This window comes from Lepisma saccharinum, chromosome 25 (assembly GCF_977018435.1).
Source record: "Lepisma saccharinum chromosome 25, izLepSacc3.1, whole genome shotgun sequence".
Lineage (NCBI taxonomy): Eukaryota > Metazoa > Arthropoda > Insecta > Zygentoma > Lepismatidae > Lepisma > Lepisma saccharinum.
In genome coordinates this window covers 14,441,550-14,465,389 of record NC_139253.1, presented here as the reverse complement: position 1 = coordinate 14,465,389, position 23,840 = coordinate 14,441,550, and positions in this window count along the sequence as shown.

Here is a 23,840-nt window from a genome sequence, read left to right as displayed (position 1 = left end):
TGAGTTTATCTCCTTGTTGGTTTAGAATAGTGGAGGGGGCGGTTGCAATCATTTTGAGGAATCTCACTTCCGATCTAGCAAAACGCACAAGGAGCGGATAGTATCGTGACGAGACTCATCTCGTTTCCTGTGTCTCGTTCTCGCCTCGAATTCTGGACACTCATCGTTCTCGTCTCGTTTGTTGATAGAATATGAACCACAGAGTCACTTTATCTAGAGAAATTTGACAAATTTAATGTTTTGTGATACATACTGCAAGTACTGTCAGTTCCTCGTTTGGCCACATTTGGCGCTTCACCTTTAGCTCTTTTTGAGCCCATTATAATCACTGCTTGTGTACAATTCCTTTATCACTATTAGTTCTAAACTTCAAACCACTTGGTTTATGAAATTACATGTTGCTCCGGAGATACAAATAAAGAACACCCTTATAACTAAGGCTCGGAAGTTGAAGACCTATAAATTGCCAAAAAAAGACGTATATAAAGACTTAAAAAACATCAAAAAGGGAGAACAGAGAAGAGAAGAGGAAGAGGAAGGGATTATCTACGAAGTGAAATGTAAAGAATGTCAGAGTGTGTACATAGGAGAAACGAAAAACAAGGCTGAAAGACAGGTTGAAACAACATAGGGATGATGTACGACTTAAGAGAGAGAGAAATGCAATATTTAAACACACGAGAGAAACAGGACATGACATAGAGTGGGATGAGGCTAAGCAGATAGGAAGGGAGAAGAGAATGCTAGTGAGAAAATGGAAGGAAGCCAAGGAAATAGAGAAGAAAGGTGAAGAAGACATAATGAACTGGAATGGGGGACTGAAGTTAAACAAAGAATGGAAGAAGATGTTGGAAAGAGTGGAAAGGACAAGAGAGAAAGAGGAGAGGAGAAGGGAGAAAAATGAAGGAAAAAGAGCGTGAGATATTCTATATGAATATCTCTTCACATTCTATATGGAAGTAATTGTGTTTAGCCTTTTAGGTGAAAGTACAGTTGGAAAGTGAAAGCCACCTGCTAGAAAGTTCCTAACAACTTTCTAATAGTCTGGAGGGAGTAATGTTTGTGTATATATAATCCCCTTTTTGTGTATCTTGTTACTTTTGTACTTGATACAGAGTCTGATGAAGACCTTGCTAGAAGGTGGAAACGAAACGTTACGTTTTAGTTTATGTTTTTAATAAAATAAATGTATAAATGTGATCCAAATTAATTAGTAACTTCAGTTTTAATTACATATTTAATAAATAAAAAAATACAAAGTTCTGGTGGTATGGAAAACACAGTGCGAGAAAACTGAAAGCTTCAAAACAAGAGAAAGTTGCCACTTACAGCGCCACCTTCCAGACAAGTTACGGTTAAAGGCCCTTGTACCGTACCTGCTTCAGTCGTCCAAAAATGTTTTTCTCTCGTTTCAGGGATGGTTCATATATATATATACAAAGGCTGTCGCAGAGAAGGTGAGACAGATTTTTTCCTGGCCTGGCAACACTGCCTATGGTTTCGGCACTAGTCGCGTCGTGTAGGATGACTCATTCTGTTTCCGTAGCAAGTTGTCACATGTAGCAAAACCACGTTAGTGAGCAGCTGTGTTGATTTACGTGGAACGTGTTTCATTTACCCCTCCAGGTTTTTGTGCATAACATTGCTTGTCGCGATGAGTATTCAAGATGAACAGCGACATGCCATAAAATTTTGTTGGCGTTTAGGGAAAAGTGCTGCGGAAACATAAGCAATGACTGAGTAGAGCCACAGTATTACCAAGGAGTCATTGAGACTCTGCGCCAGCACGTAGCAAAAAACATGCCGCATTTGAAGAACTCCTTCATATTCCACCACGATAACGCACGCCCGCATACGGCGCGGGCTATTCAGGATTACGCGACGAAGAGAAATAGAGATATTTTCCCGCATACAGCATACAGCCCGGACCTTGCAGCCTGCGACCTTTGGCTATTTCCACTTTTAAAGGCCGCTTTACGTGGTCGTAATTTCATGACGAACAAAGAAGTGATCACCGCAGCGCAAGTTTTCTTCAGTTCACTACCTGACGACGAATGTTCAAAGACATTCACAAAGTGGCAGGAGCGTATGGACGCTTGATTAGCTGTCAATGGTGCCTATTTTGAACAAATATGTACGTCTACTCGATATGGCTGATTCTGAATAAAAAAATTGTGGTTTGTAATTTTTTGTTTCATTTTAATTATTCTTGGGAGGGGTCCATGTACATGCTTGTCCTTTAACTGCTACGCAGTCACGACTTTTTGACCTATTGCGCTCATTTTGGTCTCAATCGGCAGCTACTGAACCAAATTTTCACCCTAGTACATTTGCTAGCCAATGGAGGTCGCTGTTTTCCTATACAGGAATTAGTCTCACCTTCTCTGAGACAGCCTTTGTATGTGTATATATATATATATATATATATATATATATATATATATATATATATTTCTTTATTACAGAAAGGATGTTTAAGAGGCGATGAACTGATGATGATTCGAATTGAGAATGGGCAGTAAAAACGTAGTCGAAAGAAGGTGAAGTTGCAAAAAGAAGCCATTAAGACCTAAAAATAGGCTAAAAAAGGACCAATAAGCCAAAACACGCCGAAAAAGGCAAAAAAGGACAAATAAAACCCACCTTTTTTTTGGCCTAAAATGACCCAAAATGAACACATATTATGTTGGGCCTCGTCTTCGGACACTACGAAAAAAAAAGGATTTTTCCTCAACTTCCGATCCCTACAATCAGAATTAATATTTCCTTTATTATAACCAAACAAATAGCGTACATAACATGGTAAACCAGAGGCGCAACCATGAATTTTTGTCTAGGGGGGAAGTACCAGGATAAACGTACCAATAATAATAACAACAATAATAATGGCATTATTATTATTATTATTACTAGTGGTAGTAGTATTAGTATCAAAAACGTTATTATCCTCATAAATTACGCAAAGAAGTATTTGTTTGGAACAAACTATTTGAAATATTTTTTCAACACCGTCAATTTCACATTTGCTAATAATGGAAAACAAGGACACAAACTGTTTTTTTGAATGACAGAAAATGAATGATAAATGCATTCGAAAGATAATTATATTTGTACATATAACATGTATAACTTTAATTTACATGTTTTACAAACATGCAACGTGGAGCGACATAAAAGAAGAAAATACATATGCAACAAGCTAACATTAATTGTGTACGCATTCAAAATTTATTCATATTATTTAAATACATTACATTACAGAAAAGAAGCACACTGCGTGCGAAGCGAGCAAGAACATTTTTAGATCCAATTTTTGCAATTGAAGACAATATTGATTTAATACGGCGCAAATAATTTCACTGGATGCCATGGCATTCTCTCTTTTACAAGTTCTTTCATTTAGATCTCTTATCATCCATGGCCGACTCCCGCCGCCTCTAGCTACAGCTCTGAACCTGACGATACGGAGATAAGGAAGGTTTGCTAGTGTAGCGAGCAAGAAAATTTTGCGAAATGTATTTTAACATGCATACGATTTGAAATCGAAGGGGGCAGTTGCTCCTCTGTACCCCCCCTGCAGGTGGCCGTCAATGTTTGCCCCCTTGCCCCCTTAGAATTGACTTTCGTTGAAGGTTGGAAGGGCAATGCTCCCCTGTGTTTGCGCCACTGTGGTAAACAATGTATGTATTGTTCCAGGCATTTTTGCGAATATGCAAAGCATCGTCCTGCCATCTATTAGTGGGACACAGTAACAGAAAGGATTGTGGGAAACAAGATTAAATCGAAGCAGACGAACAGTTTAATCCCATAAAAAGTTATAACAATCGTCAAATATATTTAGTTAGAACACTTCCAAAACAAGGAAATGTGCTTCTTTTTTACAATGAGTCGAATAATTTGGATAATACTGTACATAGCCTGACATAAGCAACATATAGAACGTGTCATCACACATATATCACAGCCTATGCACGCCATTAAGTCAAGCAAATTTTCTTAGCTTTTTCGTTGCCTCCCCGATGCCTTAGTGGTAACATTGTGTTCTTGTAATCAAGGGGTCCTGAGTTCGATACTCGGTGGAGGCACATGGCACAGTGGTTCGGATCCCGCTTTAAACTGTAGGTTCAGTCCCGATTAGCCTTTCTGTGCATAAAGTGGACTTAAAACAACAATTCAATCAATCAACAACGAATCAATTAGCCAACTAATCAGTCAACCAATCAATGAATCAACTTTTTTTGTTAATGCTTCGTTTGAAACTTTGTAAAGTGTCATTTTCTACACAGAGAACACAAAATGTGTCAGTTGTCACAAAAGCGTTGTCTCCAGTAACGCATTAACTGCTGATGCATTTTTTATGAATGAAAATACACAGCGAAATGCATAAATGTGTTCTTTTATCATCTGCCGTTTCGTTTGATGCACAAAAATATGCATCCGTTGAGAGGTTCAGATACGATAATTTCAGAGAAATCAAAATAGTTTCAGTGTTGCCACTGTCCTTTATTTTTTCTGTCAGACAAGGTGCTAAAATCAGTAATATACGATCGAGACAGCATAATACCAGCAGAAACACCGCTAGGGTGTAGTTGTTGGGTTTAATCTCCCCCCCCCCTTCCCACTCAAATCGCGATCCATGCATCACTGTTTTACACTTTTGGAGTGGAAAAGGATTTCATACATTTTGTACAGAAGACTTCACACTCGATAGATCGGCTATTATCTTATTAGTCACACAGTGTGCCAGTAACGCACTAAAAAGTTTTGTCACTTTTCGACGGATAAAATTAGTGTCAGTGGCAACCATGATTCTGTGCCACATGGCTGCATATATACAGGATACGAAATGTCACTCTTGAATAACTCTTAGCTTCTAAACAAGGCTTCAAAGAGCAAAACTTTATTAAGAAACCTTGTTTGTCTTGTATACGCTGTGAAAGTTTAGCGATGTGAAACCCTGTTAGTGTATGTGTATTTGTGGGTGTAAGTAATCTTTCCTTCTTTTTCAGTGTATGATGCAATGAAATATACCAGGACTTCGAGTTCCTAAGCACCCAAGCCGAAGGTAAGAAGAGAACAATTAGAAATTTAATTGCTTATCAATATTTTATTCTGATTTGTGACGTACGTCTACGTCATCTATCTGAACAATGTGCACTTATCCAGTCAGGATAACCAGGGGAACATCATTCCGGTTTTCTTTCCATCAGTTAATATATACAGGGTGGTCCTAAAGTCATCATCCCCAATATTTAATGATTATGGAGAGATTCACATACGGATTCGTCGCCAGGGTTGTATGACATGCACCTCCATCAGGCCTCAAATGACTGGGATTGATATCGAAAGGTTACGAGACTTTTTTACCACCCTGTACTATCGTTATTTCCTCTTTTAGCCCCAGTTTGGCAGCGGTAAGAATACAAAGACAGAGCAAAGAGCAGGATAATTTACTGGTGCACGGCTCCCATACGTGAGGTGATTAAGAATGTCTTTGGCACATGCAATAACTCTTAACCCGAATGCAAATCACATGTGCGGGTAGTTATTCTGTTTGGATCCGCTACGGGGAACAGATTCTTCAAGTTCTGAAAGACATATTTATAGCCCGGCTATGACATCATTTACAAGCTCTTGGACTTATCTCCAAACATGTTAAGAAGCCAAGCAGGGGGGAGAGTCTGTACGGTTTCTTTTTGTTTGCGCTGACCGGACATAAATAAAAGACGATCAGTAGGAAATGTCCACTGCATTTCAGAAAGACATTGTTCCGTGTTGCTTGGAGTCCAGCCGAGTTTCTAAAAATCTCTGGAGCATATCAGTGTTGCCATCTCGAAATTTTCTGTATCGAATATGCCGACAGATATACAAGATAGTCAATTTTCATTAAAGTATTTCAAATCTGACTCCGAAATTTGAAATTTCATTTGTGATATCTCGTTGTATTATTACTTTTGATGTTCTTGACTTGAAAATAAATGAAGATGTTTATCTAGTAGTGGTCTACACTTTAAACTGTAGGTCCAGTCCCGATTACTCTTTCTGTGCATAAAGTGGACTTAATAGCAAACTCAAAGAATTATCTGTAATTGATTTTGGTACTGCGATAATAAACACCACAAGCAATTATCGAAACGTAATATTTTTTTTCCTGCAGTACCGAAATATTGCACGAGCTCTGGTTTCTCTCTTTTTCGACAATATTACAGCTGAATTTCCCTTTCACGAGGAATATATATATATTTTTTTGCTACTCTGTGGAAAAAATTTACAGATATAATTTTTGTTCTGCACTTATGGAAATTTTTCATGCTTCGATGGAAATTATTTTACGCGTCACGAGAATGTTGTTGAATCGAGTAAAATTTTCCTCTGTCTACGGAAAGTTAATTCGTAGATGAAGGAGAAGTACTTTACTGTTTACATGGAAAGTTTCCTGCACCGATGGAAATTCTCTTTACTCTACAGGGACCAATTGAAAATTTTCTGCATTGAAAAAACATTTTTGCTTTAACTGGATTTTCCTGTCCTGATTGACATTTTCTTGCAAGAATAGAAATTTCCTTCATTGAAGGGATTTTTTTCTGCACAGATAGAAATTGTCCGCGTTAATAGGATTATTCTGCACCGATGGAAATTCCGTACGTAGAGTGAGAATTTCTTGCATTTGTCTACAATGAACTGGATTTCCATGCTCACATGGATATTTATGCGAAGGGAAAATTTTCTGTGCTATTGGGATTTCCCTGCACAGATGGAAATTCCCTATTTAGAGGGAGAATTTCAACACTTACAAATTGTCTGCACAGGTGGAAAATTTTCTTTATGAATGGAAATTGCTAAGGTGAAGAGACATTTTCTGAAAGCAAAATCAATCCTTGCTCCTAGTGAAATTTCCGTTCCCATGGCAACCCTGCAGCATCCCGCCCTGAAACAGAAGCCAGGTGTGGGAGATCTACATTCCACTGCGGCAGGTGATATGCCGAGGCGCAGACCAGACCTTGATCACATGACCTCCAAGCTGCGAATCTTACACAACCGGCTCATTCCCACAGCATCCCAGCGCCACCAACAGATTCAAGCTGCACCAAGGTCATTCACTTTCTCCGTTGCATTCCAATTAGATTGGAAGACGATAAACTGCAATGAAAACGGGGCATTACATTATCAGGGTGCCATAACTACGAGAGGCGACTGGGTTAATGGGAACCGAGGTGAAACTTCACACGATTATTGGCTGGCAGCAGTGCTTGGTCTCTCTGCACCTCTCGGTTCGTCCAGAACACTTAAAAACTGGAAACTGTTTCAATTTTTTTTTTTGTTCCAAGTCTTCTTTATGCACAGATAGGCTAAACGGGACTGGACATAGCAGTTGATCATCCCTTATCAGCAGCTGCCATATAAAGCCAAACAAGGGGGGGATGGGGGTAGAAGCCCTGAAGATGAATTTCACAGTATATTACAACTTTTACAAGATGTTCAATCCTGCTAAGGATGAAACATTAATCACCACTATACACGATTAAAATTGGATATTTCCACCTCAAATCAATAGGTACTTGGGGGCAACCTTGGGGGACGGGGGGTAAAGACGGCAGGAGCATAACCTCCAAAATAGCCGAGATCGAGAATATGTGGGGCCCTACGCCCACATTCTCAACATGTGCCTTCATGGCACAATGCTATATACACAAGGGACTTTACCTTACTTTTATTTGTAGGATTTCGGGCTGGGGATTCAGCCCCCCAAACCCACCTACTGGATACGTGCCTGGAATCTACAGTTTGAAGAGGGGTCCGAACTTCTATGTGGCTCTACTATGTATCGACCACAGGACAACGATTTCAAGGCAACGATGTTACAACTATGCTATCGGGGACGTCCCTTAGAAGCTGTACAAAATGTTCTCCTATGTAGGACAAATGCAATATTGTTACAGTTGCTGGTCGACCCGTAGAACCATTCTGAAGGTTTCAAGATCGAATCGAGCGGATTACACAATTTTTTCTATATACTAGCTGATTACACGGAGTTGTCCGGGTATTTATATATCCCAATATTTTATTAGACAGGAAAATAATGAATTCTAACTATAGTGTTAAATATAACCTCTTCCCACCCCACCCCTAGGGGTTCCAGGGGTGTCTTACCCCCACAGTACTTCTTTCCAGATTGTAAGTCTTATGTGTACCAAGTTTGGTTGAAATTGCTCCAGGCGTTCGAGAGTTATGCCGGCACAAACATACACACATCCATTTTTATTTCAAGATTTGACATATTTAAAGTAAATTTGTCCTAACTTCTTCCATTTATCCTTATAGTTTTCATACATAGCTGATAGTGCCTCCCTATGACGTAGTGCTAACGTCGTTTTCTTGTAATCAATCGATGTCAGATTCGACACCGGGTGAAAGCACTCAGTGGATTCCACTTTAAACTGTAGGTCCAGTTTCGATTAACCTGTCTGTTCATAAAGTGGACTTAGAAAAAAAAATGACTCAATATATAACCGTTAAACTAAAAATGAACCTTATATATGAACATGAAGACATGTAGCAGTTATAGATGAGGGTGTTGTGATCTGCACCACACTGCTGTCATCTTGACCCTCACGGGAGGCCACATGAGAATCAGGGGGTACTAGAACTGGTCACAAACCTCCCAATCGAATCAGAATTGTTGCATGTGTGAACATTTTGCAACATTAATCTCTCCTGAAGATATTCAATTACTGCATGATAAGGGGTTCTTCGGTTGAGAACCTCGTCGAACCATTTCGATTCTTATTGTCCACAAGCTATGACGCAAGTAGATATTGTGCTATTATCAGTACATACGACGTGGCTCATTCTATTTCCTTTCGAAAGTGTTATCGTATTTCTCCTCTTTCTATTTCCACACACGAATTTTCCCCCTCTCCCCTGACATCATGTTCACTTCCGGGTATAACCATGCAAGTGGACAAGATTTGATTTCGAAGTCGTTACGGCCTTCGCCCCCCCAATCCCCCCCCTTTCCTGCTCCCAGAAACTTCTGCGTCTAGGGAGGGAGATAACTGACCGATTCCACTTTTATCGCCCCTTGACGCATGGGGCGGAATATGGATTTGTCCATAACACTTGACGTCACTGCTGTGCGACGAGGGTATTGGATTACATCGCGTTCAACTTTTCTGCCACGTGCACCTAAGCTAATGGTTCGAACAGTGTTGATTATAATGACATTGTAAAGTTCAAAGTTTGATGCAGGTCCACTTTGTGCACAGATGGGCCAATCAGGACTGGACACATAATTAAAGGGAGCCTTCCCGATGGCGTAGTGGTAAAGTCGTCACCTAGTAATCGAGGAGTTTCAGTTTCGAAGCGCTGTGGAAACACATAGTGGTTCCGATCTCACTTTTTAACTGTAGGCCCAATCCCGATAAGCCTTTCTGTGCATAAAGTGGACTAACAACAAATCAAATCAAAATCAAAACAATCAAATCGAAAATTCGGGGATACCATCCCCCTTCATCACCTCCTACTTCGAGCACTGGCACAAAGTGAACTTGAAAACTCAAGCGCGATCGAACCCGAGACCTCTTCATTACAAGCCAACGGGGTTACCACTATGCCCTAACGGCGTTACAATCAACTACCACACAGTTACTTATCAACAAGTTGCCATTTTATATGTTTTGATGACGTCGTAACATATTGACTTTTCCTTCAGTTGCAGATCTTGGAACTTACTGATCTTCCTGAAGATTTTGAATCTTGTTAGAGTCATATTAATCCTGTTTATAATGAGATTTAACAAAACATTTTTAAGTATTTACAAGTACATTCATTGGCTTAACAACGAGATAAAAGTTTTTGAGTTCGAAAACATAATTAGGCATAAGAACTCACAATTATTGCACATGCGTATGTTAAAATATGTCACATAAAATGTTTTGCCTTCAATAACATAAGTCTTAACTGCACAAGCTCAGCCAAAATCACTGAACCAGATCAGCCATATGTGTAACCTAAGATGCGCGTGCCTATAACAGATTCACGAGGCGTAGATAAATTGGAATCTTAGTTACTCAATCCGATACAATGGTGTTCTTTAAATACATAATAAGCAAATATACTGGTCTCTTTTCAGCCGACGGATGGTAAACAACGAATGAATTGTTCGGTTGCGTTCGGGTGACATCGTTTAATTTCGTGTGTCAAGGAGCCGAACGCTGCTCGCGGCGGAATGAAACGAGTGTGTAGTTTCTACCGCAGAGAGGATCATTAACTGAAAGTAACGTAAAGGAAGGAAACAAGAATCAACAAATGCTAAATTACACATAGCAGGATATCCGTTCTTTGTCGTCCAGCGTTTATTTCGCAACTGAGATTGCAGCCCCACTACGGAACACGGCTAGGGAGACGATTGGTGGAAACAAATAGCCATCAAGATCAGCCGCGAGTTGGGGTGGCTGGGGCCCCAATGTCCGAGTTGCATCTCCCTACAGCCAGCTCTGTTTCCCACCTAGGCTCTTTTACAAGTCTCGTAGAAATTAGCATCTGAACACACCGAAGCAGAATATGCCGATGCCAGGGTTAAAACCGGGCAGCAATCCTCACCCAGTTGGTTTATGCTCTCTGGGAGTTTCTAACCTCTCAACCGTACCACAATTACCATCGCGAACTCCGTGTGAATTCTGGTCCATCGTAAAACTTTCCAATGCATTGCCGGGCCCCCGCTACGAAACGTAGCAGGTGTACTTGGGATTCAGCAGAACGCTTGGTCCTTGCTGCTTTAAGCAGACATAAGCTAGAAGGCATAATAAGGGCCTGGTTCTTTACAGCATGCGAATTGCTTACGTAAGCAGGCGTAGGTTAATCCTACTAGCGTAATTCCCTCCTCAGAGCTTAAATTACTTGGAATAATGGCCGGAAGAAAACACAGTCGCCATGTGCCATTCGTGGTCCCGTTTCGACTTCCTCTGGTCCCCCCCCCCCCACGATTGGATAAGAGTGACGTCAGCACGATTTCGGCCGAAGGGACTGTCAAATGCATGTGCCGGCATAAAGAGACTACCCAACTTTTTTTTTTTATCCTGTACGCACTTCTCTAATAACCACGGCTTTACCTTCGGGGCTAATCGGGCCCCTCCCCGTACCCCAGTGAATTGGTATGCGGACCTTACAAGCAAAAGTGCGTGTTGAAAGCTACTTTATGTGTGCGTGTATGTATTGGGCCTCGTTCAGAGTGCGTAGAGCGATACACTCACGATTTCGCCAACGAAGTTTCCAAGTTGGAGTCCTGTCTTGGATTTGGTCTCTTCTTCTAATTAATCTCATCGCCACGATTAGGCAAAAGCGGTATATAACCGATAAAAGATCAGAAAAATGCAAATGCAAGTTGAAGCGTATATTAATTCAAATATATAGTTCAAGTTTCCCCGATGGCGTAGTGGTAACGTCGTTCCCTTGTAATCAAGGGATCCCGGATTTGACGCATGTTGGACAGTGGTGTGGATACCGCTTTAAACTTGAGTATTTATCACAGCACGCTACCACGCCAGAGGTTGTGGGTTCGAATCCCGACTCCGGCATGAGTGTTTTTTGTGATTGCCCCTTCGTCAGTTTCATCACGCCATCACGTATCCTCATCTTCGCGATTTGCCAAAAGTTCAGAAAAGCCAAGTAAAATCGATCCAATCTATTAAACCTACTTTAAACTGTGGCTCCAGTTCCGATTAACCTATCTGTGCATAAAGTGGGCTTAAAACTCTTTGATTGGTTCTATGGTTGCTTGCTAATTTTTCGTAACACTCTGTCCGTGAAATGGTATGATTTTGTGCTTTAACACTGTCAAACACTTCGTAATAGTAATCCAAACATGCTTCAATTAAGTTTCCCAATTAATAGAGGGCGATTAATTTGAAGATTTTAAGAAAGAAATGTCCTTGGTAGTGGTTTTGAATGGGGGAAACAATTTCTTGCCCCTTAAATGTTGGCAACCCGCACCTACAGAAGTTTCAAACCAATTGCCTACCATTCAGCGAGTTTGGAAACCGCTTGGCAGCACAGTAATATTGAAGAACTTCCAATTACAAGACAAATGCAATCTTTGTTTTGAGTAATGAAAATCCTAAACCGCGAAATTGGAAACAGGGAACACACTCCCAGAAATCTATCCTGTGGGAAAAAGCTTTATGACAAGTGAAGAGAACACAATAAAGACGTACAGTGCTTCCGTTGTCTCTAATTTCCCGGCATTAAGTTCCCAACAACACCGGGTTCACCTCTACGAAGCAGGGTCTTACCGTTTGAAAGTAGCCAATCAACGGAAGCTTTCGCTGTCATTTCGCTTTACAGCCAATTGTACGAAATGGTCGGGACCTGGCAATTGTGGGGTGTTTTCTTCCGAGTCTAAACCTACCTAATTTTCTCTTATAGCTATCCTCTAACGGTAAGAAGACCCTAAACGAGTGCATTGACTATTGGTAGTGATAGCTTACTGCTCACAACAAAGTAGGAGCGCCATTTCGCCAATGAAATGGTCCCCCCTGTTCTTGTATTGTTATGGCGGAAGTTCCCAGTGTAGCACCAAAGGGGTGAGAAGAGCGTTCAGGTTGATCAGGGAAGCAGAACAGCTTTGGGCTTCATCTGGAATACCTGAGCATCGGCTTCTGATTTTACTTGCAAATTGGTCGTGATGTGGAAGGTGGGGCAAGCGTCGAACTAGCGAGTCCTACTCTAGTCATTCCTTAAGATTTGGTCTACGAACGCTAAGTTTTAACTTTCTACTTTCTGTGAGTCTATACAACTGATTTTATCACCATATATTCGATTGATGCTCTTAGAGGTATTTGTTCCAATACTTGCCTCAATGCCTGTTCTTGCTGTTGCAAGAATGTCTAACAACCTTTTCGTCTACATCTCTTTGCTGTTACAATAATGTAACATCTTTACATCTGATTTTTCTTTTAAAAGACCGATACGAACACTTTCTTCTATATTTAATATTTGCTATTATCTATATGCTATCTCTGTTATAAGAAAACATTGCAACACTTTTCTCAATGTATGATCTTTGTTGTTACAAAAAAACATAATACTTTCCTTTATATCTGATTATTGGTGTTACAAGAATGTCTAGTAACACTTTTTTCTGTATTTTTGCTGTTACAATAACATGTGACTGACCCAAAGATGTTCATCTATTTAATTTATTATTTATTGTTTAATTTGTGTGTTTAATACGCACAATATATTATATTATGATCACATTATTGATAATGTAAAATTATGATGTAAACTTCTATATACATTTTTGACCATAGCAACGATGAAGAAACAAAAAAAAAGACAGTAGATCAATAAGTGATAAAATATATGGAAATTTTAAATAGCGACGTCCGAGTTTCATTGAAGTTATCAAAATTGTAATTGCTATTTGGTAAAGTTTCGTTGAAGTGTGTACAAAAGACTTGCTTCAAACGCACAGTAATACTTTCCTGGATGAATGTCTTTACTGTTGCAAAAGTGCATTGTAACACTTTCCTATTTGCTGTTATAAGAATGTCTAGCAATGCTTTCCTTCATGGGTGATCCTTGGTGTTGCAAGTACAAGCCTTTCTAAGGTATGTCTATCTTCTTAAAGTTTTGAAGAAGGCAGATTAGCGAATTTCGTGGTGAAAAGATCCACTGCAGACGCTATAAATGTGTTTGTGTGGAGGAAATAGAGAGAGAAGAAAAATCTGTATTGCTGATGGTTTGAAAAAAATGTCAACCGGAACAATGTTTTATGAACAAACACGATGTATATTCATATACTACATCATGTATACTCCGTTGTTTCTCACGTACCTCTTCAGCAGAGCGTCTGAGAAACCTGTTTAAAGTTGACTAGATTGCGATGCAATCTTGCAAATCTCCCATCTTAAATTCTTTATGGGAGAGGCGCCTTGCTTGCACACAGCCTGCGTCTTGGCGAGTCCTTCAACACGTCTCGTTATTTTGTGAATGTAGTAACAGCAAGGGGGAAGGGGGGCTATTAATGATGCAGCCACAGAGAGTGTCCTGGATGTGCTGTCTGAAATGTGGAAAATGTGGTGTCTGAACCAAGAGAATGCAAGGGCGTGCCTTAAGATGTCTTTATGTGGAGTGGGGGAGCGACACGTAGTTGCAGAATGCTGACCAGGTGTCAATTAAGCTTTGTAACGATAAATTATGTTATCTATTCATGCGCTATGTAAAAGAACGCTTTCGGATATTGTGACTGTAATTCTTTATGTAACATTCACAATTTTATTGTAAGGATATAAAATATTTGACAAGAAGAAGGATATGTCATTATCACTGTCACTGTTTTAAATGTAGTATTGTGGGATACAGTGGAGTTTATGGAAATTCCCAAATTGATTTCTCTGTTTTATTTATCACAAAATGTATAGATTTTGTGTTTGTTGCTAATATAAAAACACAACAGCAACGATATATACTGGAAAGTACATCTGAAATGTGTTTATCTAATGTAACCAAGGACTCATTGTAGACTTTGGGTTTGAGTCACGACTTTGGCATTCATTTCTTTTTTCGTTGTTTCATGCAATTAACTGGTATGACAACTGTCACACAACAAAAATAAATTATATTTTGGTTAGAGCACCAATCTTCTTCGGTGTAAATGGTATATATTTTTTACATTATTAACCTAATGTGTTATCTTTCAAAACAAATAAAATGTACTTTCTGTTGGTATATTCTGTATAGCAACAACACAAAAAGTCAAGAGATGAAACACTGCATGTACAATGTTTTGTTAGTCTGTGACCGAATTTTTTTTTGTAGTTATCAATAGTCTGTGTATCTTGTCTTTCTACCAGAACAGCGTATGCACCTGATACGCATGTATGTGATTATTCTGTCGTTCTGTTTTACATGTGTGCGAATTAAAGGCACTTCTCAAAAGAAGGTGAACTTTCATTGTATCGTATTTCCAAATTGACTAATATAACAACACTTTCGTGGTTTAGCAGTTAATGTTTCGCTTAGAACACCTGACTAAGATTGATTTATTATCATTCTGAAAGACCAGTCACTGCGTTTTGGGAGTCGACAATCTCAATTACAATGTCCATATCTCAAGATCTATAACTCCTAGAGTAACATTGGAAGCGGTATCGAAGGTCTCAAATGTAATCCTCGGCAGACCAATTGAACAATGTTCTTTTCTTTTTTCGGTGCTCCCACTCCCACGTAGCCTAAAGGATAACACTCTCGCCTTTGGTGCGAACTGTCCTGGGTTCGAGTCATAGTGGAAGTTCAGAATGCTAACATTGACCCAGAATCGTGGAGCTACTAGAAAGGAAGAAGTAGCGGGGTCCGATCTCCAGAGTCAGAAAACAGCGGCGATGGGACAACATGGCAGGACCTGACCCTTTGAGGGCTGTTTGCGTCACGAGGATTGGGGGCCTATGGTTCGTTATCTTCCTGGCACTCAACGATATTAATTCAGTTTGTATTTTATATTTCTACGGCCAACAGTGTGTTGTAAAGGACACACTATTTCAAAATGAAATTAATGGTTTTGTAATATGCCTAATAAAAAGCATTTTTTGTAATTTTAGGGTATTTTTTAAACAAGTTTTTCAGGTTATAGAAATCAGAGCCTTAGTAATGAGTAGACAAGATAGTAATCTGCTTATACAGGCCTCCCAGATATCGTCGTCGCCTTGTGATCAAGGAATTACGGATTCGATACCCGATGGAGACACATAGTGGTCCGGGTCCCACTTTAAACTGTAGGCTCAGTCCCGATTAGCTTTCCCATGCGTAAAGTGGACTTAAAAACTCAAACAATTAAAATTACAGCTATTCTATTTAAATTCCTTACAGAACCGAATCATCGGATTTGAAGCTGAATTTTTTTCCACAAAATCCCTTCCAATTCACCACAAATGTCGCATTCCCCCACGCTGAATCTTATTTTTCTATTCGTATGAAAAAAGAAAGAGAAATGTTGGGAAAGAAATTTCGGAAGACGAAGCAGAAGAAATTCCCTGATGTATTACGGCAATTTGTCAAATCTTGCCTCGATTTAAGTGAGAAATTTGTTTGAGTGTTGCGACAGCCTCCCCAACGGCTTACAGCTCCCAAATGCAAATTGGAACATTTAAAAGAGAGGCTCCATGATTTTGTGAGAATCTGTTGTCGTTCTCAAATCCCACACTTTTCGGTTATTATTTATTGTGTGAATAAGCATTTGGGAGGGGGTGAAGATTTTGTAAACTGATTGAACAATAAAGGAGACTTTGTTCTTTTGCTTTTTTTCTCTAAAGAAGTTGCTAACGCATAGCTCCTATTCATCACATCGTGAATTACGATTCCCTATTCGTAATTCACGAATTTCAACTATGAAGAACATGAAATTTCAATTCATTATTTCAACTATGAAAAACATTGAACTAGGCAACCAGTTGTTGCTACATATACTTGAATACTTAATGCCTTGCATGTGATTTCAGGCTTAAAATGTTAATACATTTCTTATTTTTATTCTAAACTCACGTTTGAATTGTAAATCCTTTTTTGCTTGTGTGGGAACATACTTGCTTCGTGAACAGACATGAATTATTAGTTTTTAAAATTTGATGACTTTGTATAAACTTTTTGAACATTAAACTGTTGGCTTGCATAAAAAGAATTAGTTCAAATCTTTATATGTTTTAATTTATAAGTATGAATTTAGCAACTTTATAGATATAACTTTTCAGTTGTATGGTGGCTGACGTCACTGGTTACGCGACTTTGACGAATTCGGAAACATCATTATGATTATTCCATAAATAAGTTTATTGTATACGTGATCGCTCAATAATTTTGTAAGCCCGCATTTCTCATCGTGTACAAGAGATTTTGAAAGTTAATTTGTGCTGAGTTACGTCAAAATTACACAATATGCCCTTATTAACGAAAAGCCAATGAACGTATTCCATCAGAATATGTATCTACCTGGATGAATTAAACATAACATTTGAAATACATCAATATAGTTGTAAATTTAGTGCATTTTGATTTTCCATTTTGAAGGTGAAATGTTGTTGATAATATACAATTGAAATGATTGTGAGGAATTAGTAGATATATTGTAGGATTATTGTTATTAATTGTCTAAAGGCGAACTTAGAAGTGTTGAAGGGTCATTCCACGAAAAGAGGTCTCGCTCCATGTAAACATCAAAATGAATCAATCTGGAAATAATTATTGTATTTAATGCATGATATTCTGGGAATAATTTTCCCCATAATTCACTGCGGGAAATCGCGCTCCGCCGCCGTATTTCTGGCAAACAGATAAGCGCTTAAGGCGTTTAACATTATAAAATGCATCGCATTCAAGAAAAAGTGGGGAGCAGATCCAAGAGTACTCCACATTGTTCACATGCAAATGCTAAACTCAATATTAGAATATGGCTCTTTTTTGATTAACAATAATCTAAATTGGGCATTTGGGAAAATATCTTCAATACAATATCATAGTTTATGTAGAATCTTTGGTCTATGGAAAGGAACACCGAAACATGCTACGTTTATTGAAGTAGGAGAACCACCATTTCATCTACGGGCGCAATATCTTGCAAGAAAATTCTTAATGAAAAAGATGCCTTCCATATCCAGTCCGATAATACCAAAATTATCACTTTTACAAGCCATAATGTCATCAAACTGTTTACTTTATAATTTATTCGTCGTAGCTTTAGCACAAGGGATAGATATCGATGGCAGGATAAGGAAATTGCGGACAGAGAAATTTAGTGTAACTTGTTCTGACAAAAATTTTGTAGATTAGTTTTCAGATTCTATATAGTTAAAATCTGCCTAAAAAAGTTGTGTTTGTGTTTTCATTGGCTAGATTTATCAGAGTTGTAAGCGAGCTGCCAATTATTATTTAGTTTCCTCAAAGGTGTAAATCTGAAATAATTGTAAATGAACCTTAGGATAATTGCAGTGAACCTCACAATAGTTTCAGTATTTTCCCACTACATTCTTCGGTTAAAGGGATTCGGACTTAATTTCATACCCCACCCCCACTTAGTCTATCTTCCCTGGAAGATACTTGACTTCCAATATAATGAAAAATTCGAAAGTAGGCTACTGTTGTGCTTATTTTTGGCTTTAATTGGAATATTTCTGCATTTTTCTGACATATTTTTAAGTTTTATGTCATATTTTTTTCAATTTTTATGACGTGTTTTTAAATTTTTATGATATATTTTTCAATTATTGTGACATTTTTAATTTTTATCACTTATTTTTAAATTTTATGACATCTTTTTTAATTTTAATGACATATTTCTCAATTTTTGTTACATATTTTTCAATATTTATGACATATTTTTCAAATTTTGTGACATAATTACGAACATATTTTACAGTTTTATAGGACATAAAGTACCGGGCCCTAATCATACCAAATGAAGCAAGATTATGTTAATATTAATCGATATAATATTCAGAAAGACAGGGGAATCGTGAAAAAATATAAATATGCTGACCAAGGCAGTAATTTATTTTATTAAAAACATAAACTAAACGTAACCTTTCAACCTTCTAGCAAGGTCTTCTTCAGACTCTGTATCAAGTACAAAAGTAACAAGATACAAGATACAAGATATGGCCTGTTTTTGTATCTTGTATCTTGTTACTTTTGTACTTGATACAGAGTCTGAAGAAGACCTTGCTAGAAGGTTGAAACGTTACGTTTAGTTTATGTTTTTAATAAAATGAATTACTTCCTTGGTCAGCATATTTATATTTTTTCATAATTATGGAAACAAGGCTTAATGGTGTTATAAGGGGAATTGTGTAAAGGTCCATTACTTGGTTCTGCCTCCCGCTAAAGATCGATTCGGAGACAGTTAAGCTGTAGCCAAACTTTACTGGCCCATAGCTATATAATCCTTTCAGTGACCCTATCCGAAGGGGAGGAGGGTATCGGGTCTCCCCTGAATAAATCTACCGGCAACTGGGGCGGAATCAGAAGACAAAGTTTCAACATTAAAAAATGTCGTTCATCACTGTCCAGCAGCTGCCCTAATAATCGAACACCGAAGCCAAGCATTGAAACCAAGTACCCTGGGTGCGTATCCACCTGACACCCTCCGTGCCTCTGATCGTTAAATATGCCACGGAAGCTATTTCCACCAGAACTGCCCCGCCGATAAATTAATCACGCTCGGAAAATGTGTTGAAGAGGCATGGAGGGAAATTCTAACTTCGCACCTTCTCCTCTGCCTCAAAATTATGCCGAAAAAGGATACGGAACAAAGGAAAATCACGATGATGCGTCAGTTTAAGGTTGGTCTATGTCATTTATCGTATTTACAATAACTGTAATCATACAACCAGCCTTCGTGTCGGAGTGGTCATCAGTGGCTTAGGAACTGGAGGGGTGGGTTACAATTTATTTATTTATTTTAAGACATGATACTACAGGCAAATGCCCACTTACAGTGTCTTGTATTATAACACTGTTTGGTACACAAAATATGCCAATCAGCAGAATTCATAAGGTACAATACTATGATAATATGTCTTACAGTAATATAAAAATTAATATAAGATTAGATATGAAAAATTAATATAAAGTAGTAACCTGACAGGTGAGGTTAGAACTTACACATGATAACCAAGAAAATAACTAAGGAAAAACATATGAGCTTCACCTTACATATAAACAATGATATATAGATGTAGGGCATATCTTGTATCTTGTATCTTGTTACTTTTGTACTTGATACAGAGTCTGAAGAAGACCTTGCTAGAAGGTTGAAACGTTACGTTTAGTTTATGTTTTAAATAAAGTAATTAGTAAATACAAAAAAAAAAATAGGATGGACTCTTTCGCCTGTACATAAAGAGACTGAACTACTAAACAAAGTTAAGTCTGGTGTTGGAAGTAAGTTTCAGTTTCCCTTTTGAACCTTCGAAAATTTTGGAAGATGTCTATCTTATCATATGTCTTTGCAATTTCGTTATATAACCTACACATTCCCCGAGTGGTTGCCGCATTGGCTGAATTTGTTTGAGCTCTCGGTACTTGAAACAGCTCTTTCCGTGGTCTTACCTTATTATATGGTACATAAAAAAGGATTTCTGAGAGCAGCTGAGAGGAGTCTAATGAGTTGTTTAAAAGTTTATGTAAGAATAGTAACTGATGTATGTTTCTTCTATCACCCCCTTATATTTTGTGGGCTGGTACAGTGGGATGCATAAGTATTGCTGGGCATTTTTTTTTCATTGCCATTTTCATTAATGTTTCTCTTGATTCCTATTGTCTTTTTAAGGAATGGATTCGTACGTGGTTAGCACAGCGAGCTATGACGCCAGAGGTTCCGTGTTTGAATCCCGGCCTGGCTTTGCGAGTATCTCTTCAACAATTTCATCATATCATCATCACTCATCCTCATCGTCGCGATTAGCAAAGAGTGTCACACCAGCGACGTAAAGTAAACCAAACCATCAATCACTTGCAGTACAAGAATTTATTTTTAAAATTGAGAGTTCGGTGGTCATATTATAGTGCATGCGTGTATGATTTCTCACCATTAATCTCGCTGAACATAAGTAAGAACAATCAACATGCTACCGATCGATTTTTCAGGAACTGATAAACATACATAGCGAAAGACCCACTAGAAGATTGAAATATTCTAGTCTGGGAACGTTTTGATCTCACCTTAGTTCATAACGCGTTAGGAAGCCATAAACCAATTCCATACGTTATCTACATAAGAGAAGGTTCTAAATCCCTCAAGAGTGCAGAGGAGAATTTAACAATGGATTTGAGAAGTAGATAAGCTCGCATTCTGGAAACAGATCTTCACAAACCGCCATGCGCATACTGCCCACGTGCCGATTTGGTTACATAAAACTTCTTAGGCAGCGAAAGAGACAGGCGTGATGGAACACCCAACAAATCATTGGTCACAACCCAGTCTCCAATAGGAAATTGAATCTGACTTCAAACCCAGTCATGGACGGAAATTGAAACTATCTGCATCGCCCTGTGATGCAGCCCTTTGACACTGATAGGGTTGTCCCTTTGGGTCCAGAAATCGGTGTCTTCATGCAACGTAGGCACTGTTAACTAAAATGTAATTTGCAATTAAAAAATAAGTATAGGTTACTTAGGACGGCGCGAGCAGAACGTTAAGCTCAGGAAGTGGCGCAAACAAAGATTATTCTTATTTATACTTTCTGGTACAGAAGACAGTGGCGTGCGCAAAGGGGGCTAGTGGATCCAAAGCTCCCATTTTGAACCAGCATTCCCACGCCCCCCAAAAAGAACGTTAAATGCAGAATGCAGAGAAAGATGAAAATGTATAGGACAGACTACTAAGAAAAGAAAACCTCCCCTTTACAACCCCTTCCCCTCAGGACCACACCACTCATTGAAGAGTAAATCGTATATGTTCACCCTGGATTTGTTTCTCGCGAGTTATAGAACAACAAAATTAATGAATGTTTACTATTTTTACAATTTTGCAAACAATGAACCGGCAATAACATTTTTCATAAGTTTTAAGTCCTATTTATGCAGATGGGAGTAGACCTACATTTTAAAATTGAATCTGAATGATACATATTAACAATGTTCTTATGATGAAAAACATGCTTGACTGTGAGTTAACCAAGAATGGGGACATTTTCACATCACGGCTGCAGTTCAAAAAAAAGTCAGGACCTCAGGACAGAGATTAAAAGAATGAACTGTCCCGACTAAATCGGGATCTCTAGTACCCTTGCACCAACGGTTATATAACAAAAATTACTAAATATTACTGACTGCAGACTTGTGGACAATTCATTTATGCAAGGACAAAACGGAAATTCTTGCAAAATCTTGAGAATCGTCAATATGATTTTCGTAGATTTTTATAGGTTCACATTGAAATTCGAGGGGGTACATTACCCCCTCTCCCCGGGTGCGGACCTGATAGAAACCATTGTCAAGGAGTATTGCATAGTCTATAATGTCTACCTGAACATTGGAAAAACTCAAAAAAGTGTAACTTTTAGTTTTCTGGCATTGGAAAAGAGCACCTTAGTCAACAAAAGGTCTCCGAGAAAGGTGAAATTTGAACAAACTTTCGATAAGGTAGGACTGATCTAAGATGATGGATAATAAAGTTTGGTCCCATTACAAGCCTAAAAAATGTACACAGCTGTCTCAGTAAGTTAATTATTTAGCCAAACAGCGGGATGTGAAGATCTCTATGGCGTAAATCTCTCCTTTCCCCCGTCAACATAAAATGTTCAAGATCCCTTTAATCTCATTACAAGGACATTAACTCACGCACAATGTCTTCAGCTGGCCTTACGCTATAATGGGAGAAGTCGTCTGCATACTGTTAAACATTAAAGCGCGTATTCCAGCAAGGACTGTGGGGATTGCTCCGTAAGCAATAAGGACTTCTATTCTGTGTTCTACGGATAAGACGGCCCCGCGAGAGGGGGCGGCAGGAGCATCAGCCCAAACCTTGAGTTTGAGACTCCTTCGAAGTTATTGTAAAAATTACAATATTCTACCGTTAAAATTTAACGGTCTGCTTGTTAATGTACAGAAACTGTACGCAATGCTTTCTTTTTTTCAAATTTTCAACATTTTAGCGTGCATAAAGATTATAAATTACAATTGAGTGCAGCATAAATATATTTTAAACATTGGAACTTTAAAATTACATTTATTTATTTATTTATTACTAAACACAACAGGCGAATGCCCAATTACAGTGTTCTACATTTCTTATTTATCTTTACACTCAGTATATCAGATCTTTACCACCATGTACAATAAATATAAGATACAGATATAATATATTATAAATTACATAAAATATGGAAATAAAATAAACAAGGATAAATCAAGGATAGAAGTTATTTACATTAAAGAAATATATTAATTATGTGTGTAATAAATTACCTGTAAATAATTGACACACTAGAAAGTACGTACATATATGTAATTGAGTATAAACTACGAAAGAAATATATATTTACAAATATTGCGTTTATGTTTACATTGTTGACATTTGTTCTTCCATTCCTTGAATAACATTTTTGAATGTCCCAATAGGCATGTGAAATATGTCCAATTTTGGTTCCCTTTCGGAACATCTGTTGTACAGTTCACACATTCTCCTGATAGGTGATTTATTTATAATGTTCGATCTTCTGTTACTACAGTAAAAGAGGCCCCCTTTGGATCGTGTCTTGGAGATAGGAACACGTATGTGTATTTGTTCTAGAAGATGTTGCACTTGAATATTATTGTTCATGATTTTGTATAAGAAACAGAGTAATTGCATCTTCCTTCTGTTGCTGAGAGAAGGCAGGTTGTGGTGTTTACAGAGGGAAGTGTATGATTCGTATCGGGGATATATGCCTGTTTCTTTATAAGTGGCGTACCTTACGAATTTAGACTGTAGCATTTCTATTTTATGCGTGTACTTTTTGTCCTGAGGAGCCCATATTTCTGCTGCATATTCTACTTTGCTTCGGACTAAAGCGTTAAATATTATTTTCATTATTTCTTTGTTCATAAACTCTTTACTCATTCTAATTGCGTACCCTAGGTTCCTGTGTGCCTCATTTACGACCCTTTCAACATGTGTTGCAAATGTAAGTTTTGAATCAAATGTAACTCCTAGATCTCTCATCTCGTTAACCCTTTTAATTTTTGTGTTATTTATTTTGTAATCGAATTCAATTTGCTTTCTGTTGCGCGAGTATGTCATCGTGCAGCATTTTGCTATGTTCAGATTAAGATCATTTATTTCGCACCACTTTGTTACTGTATTGATTTCA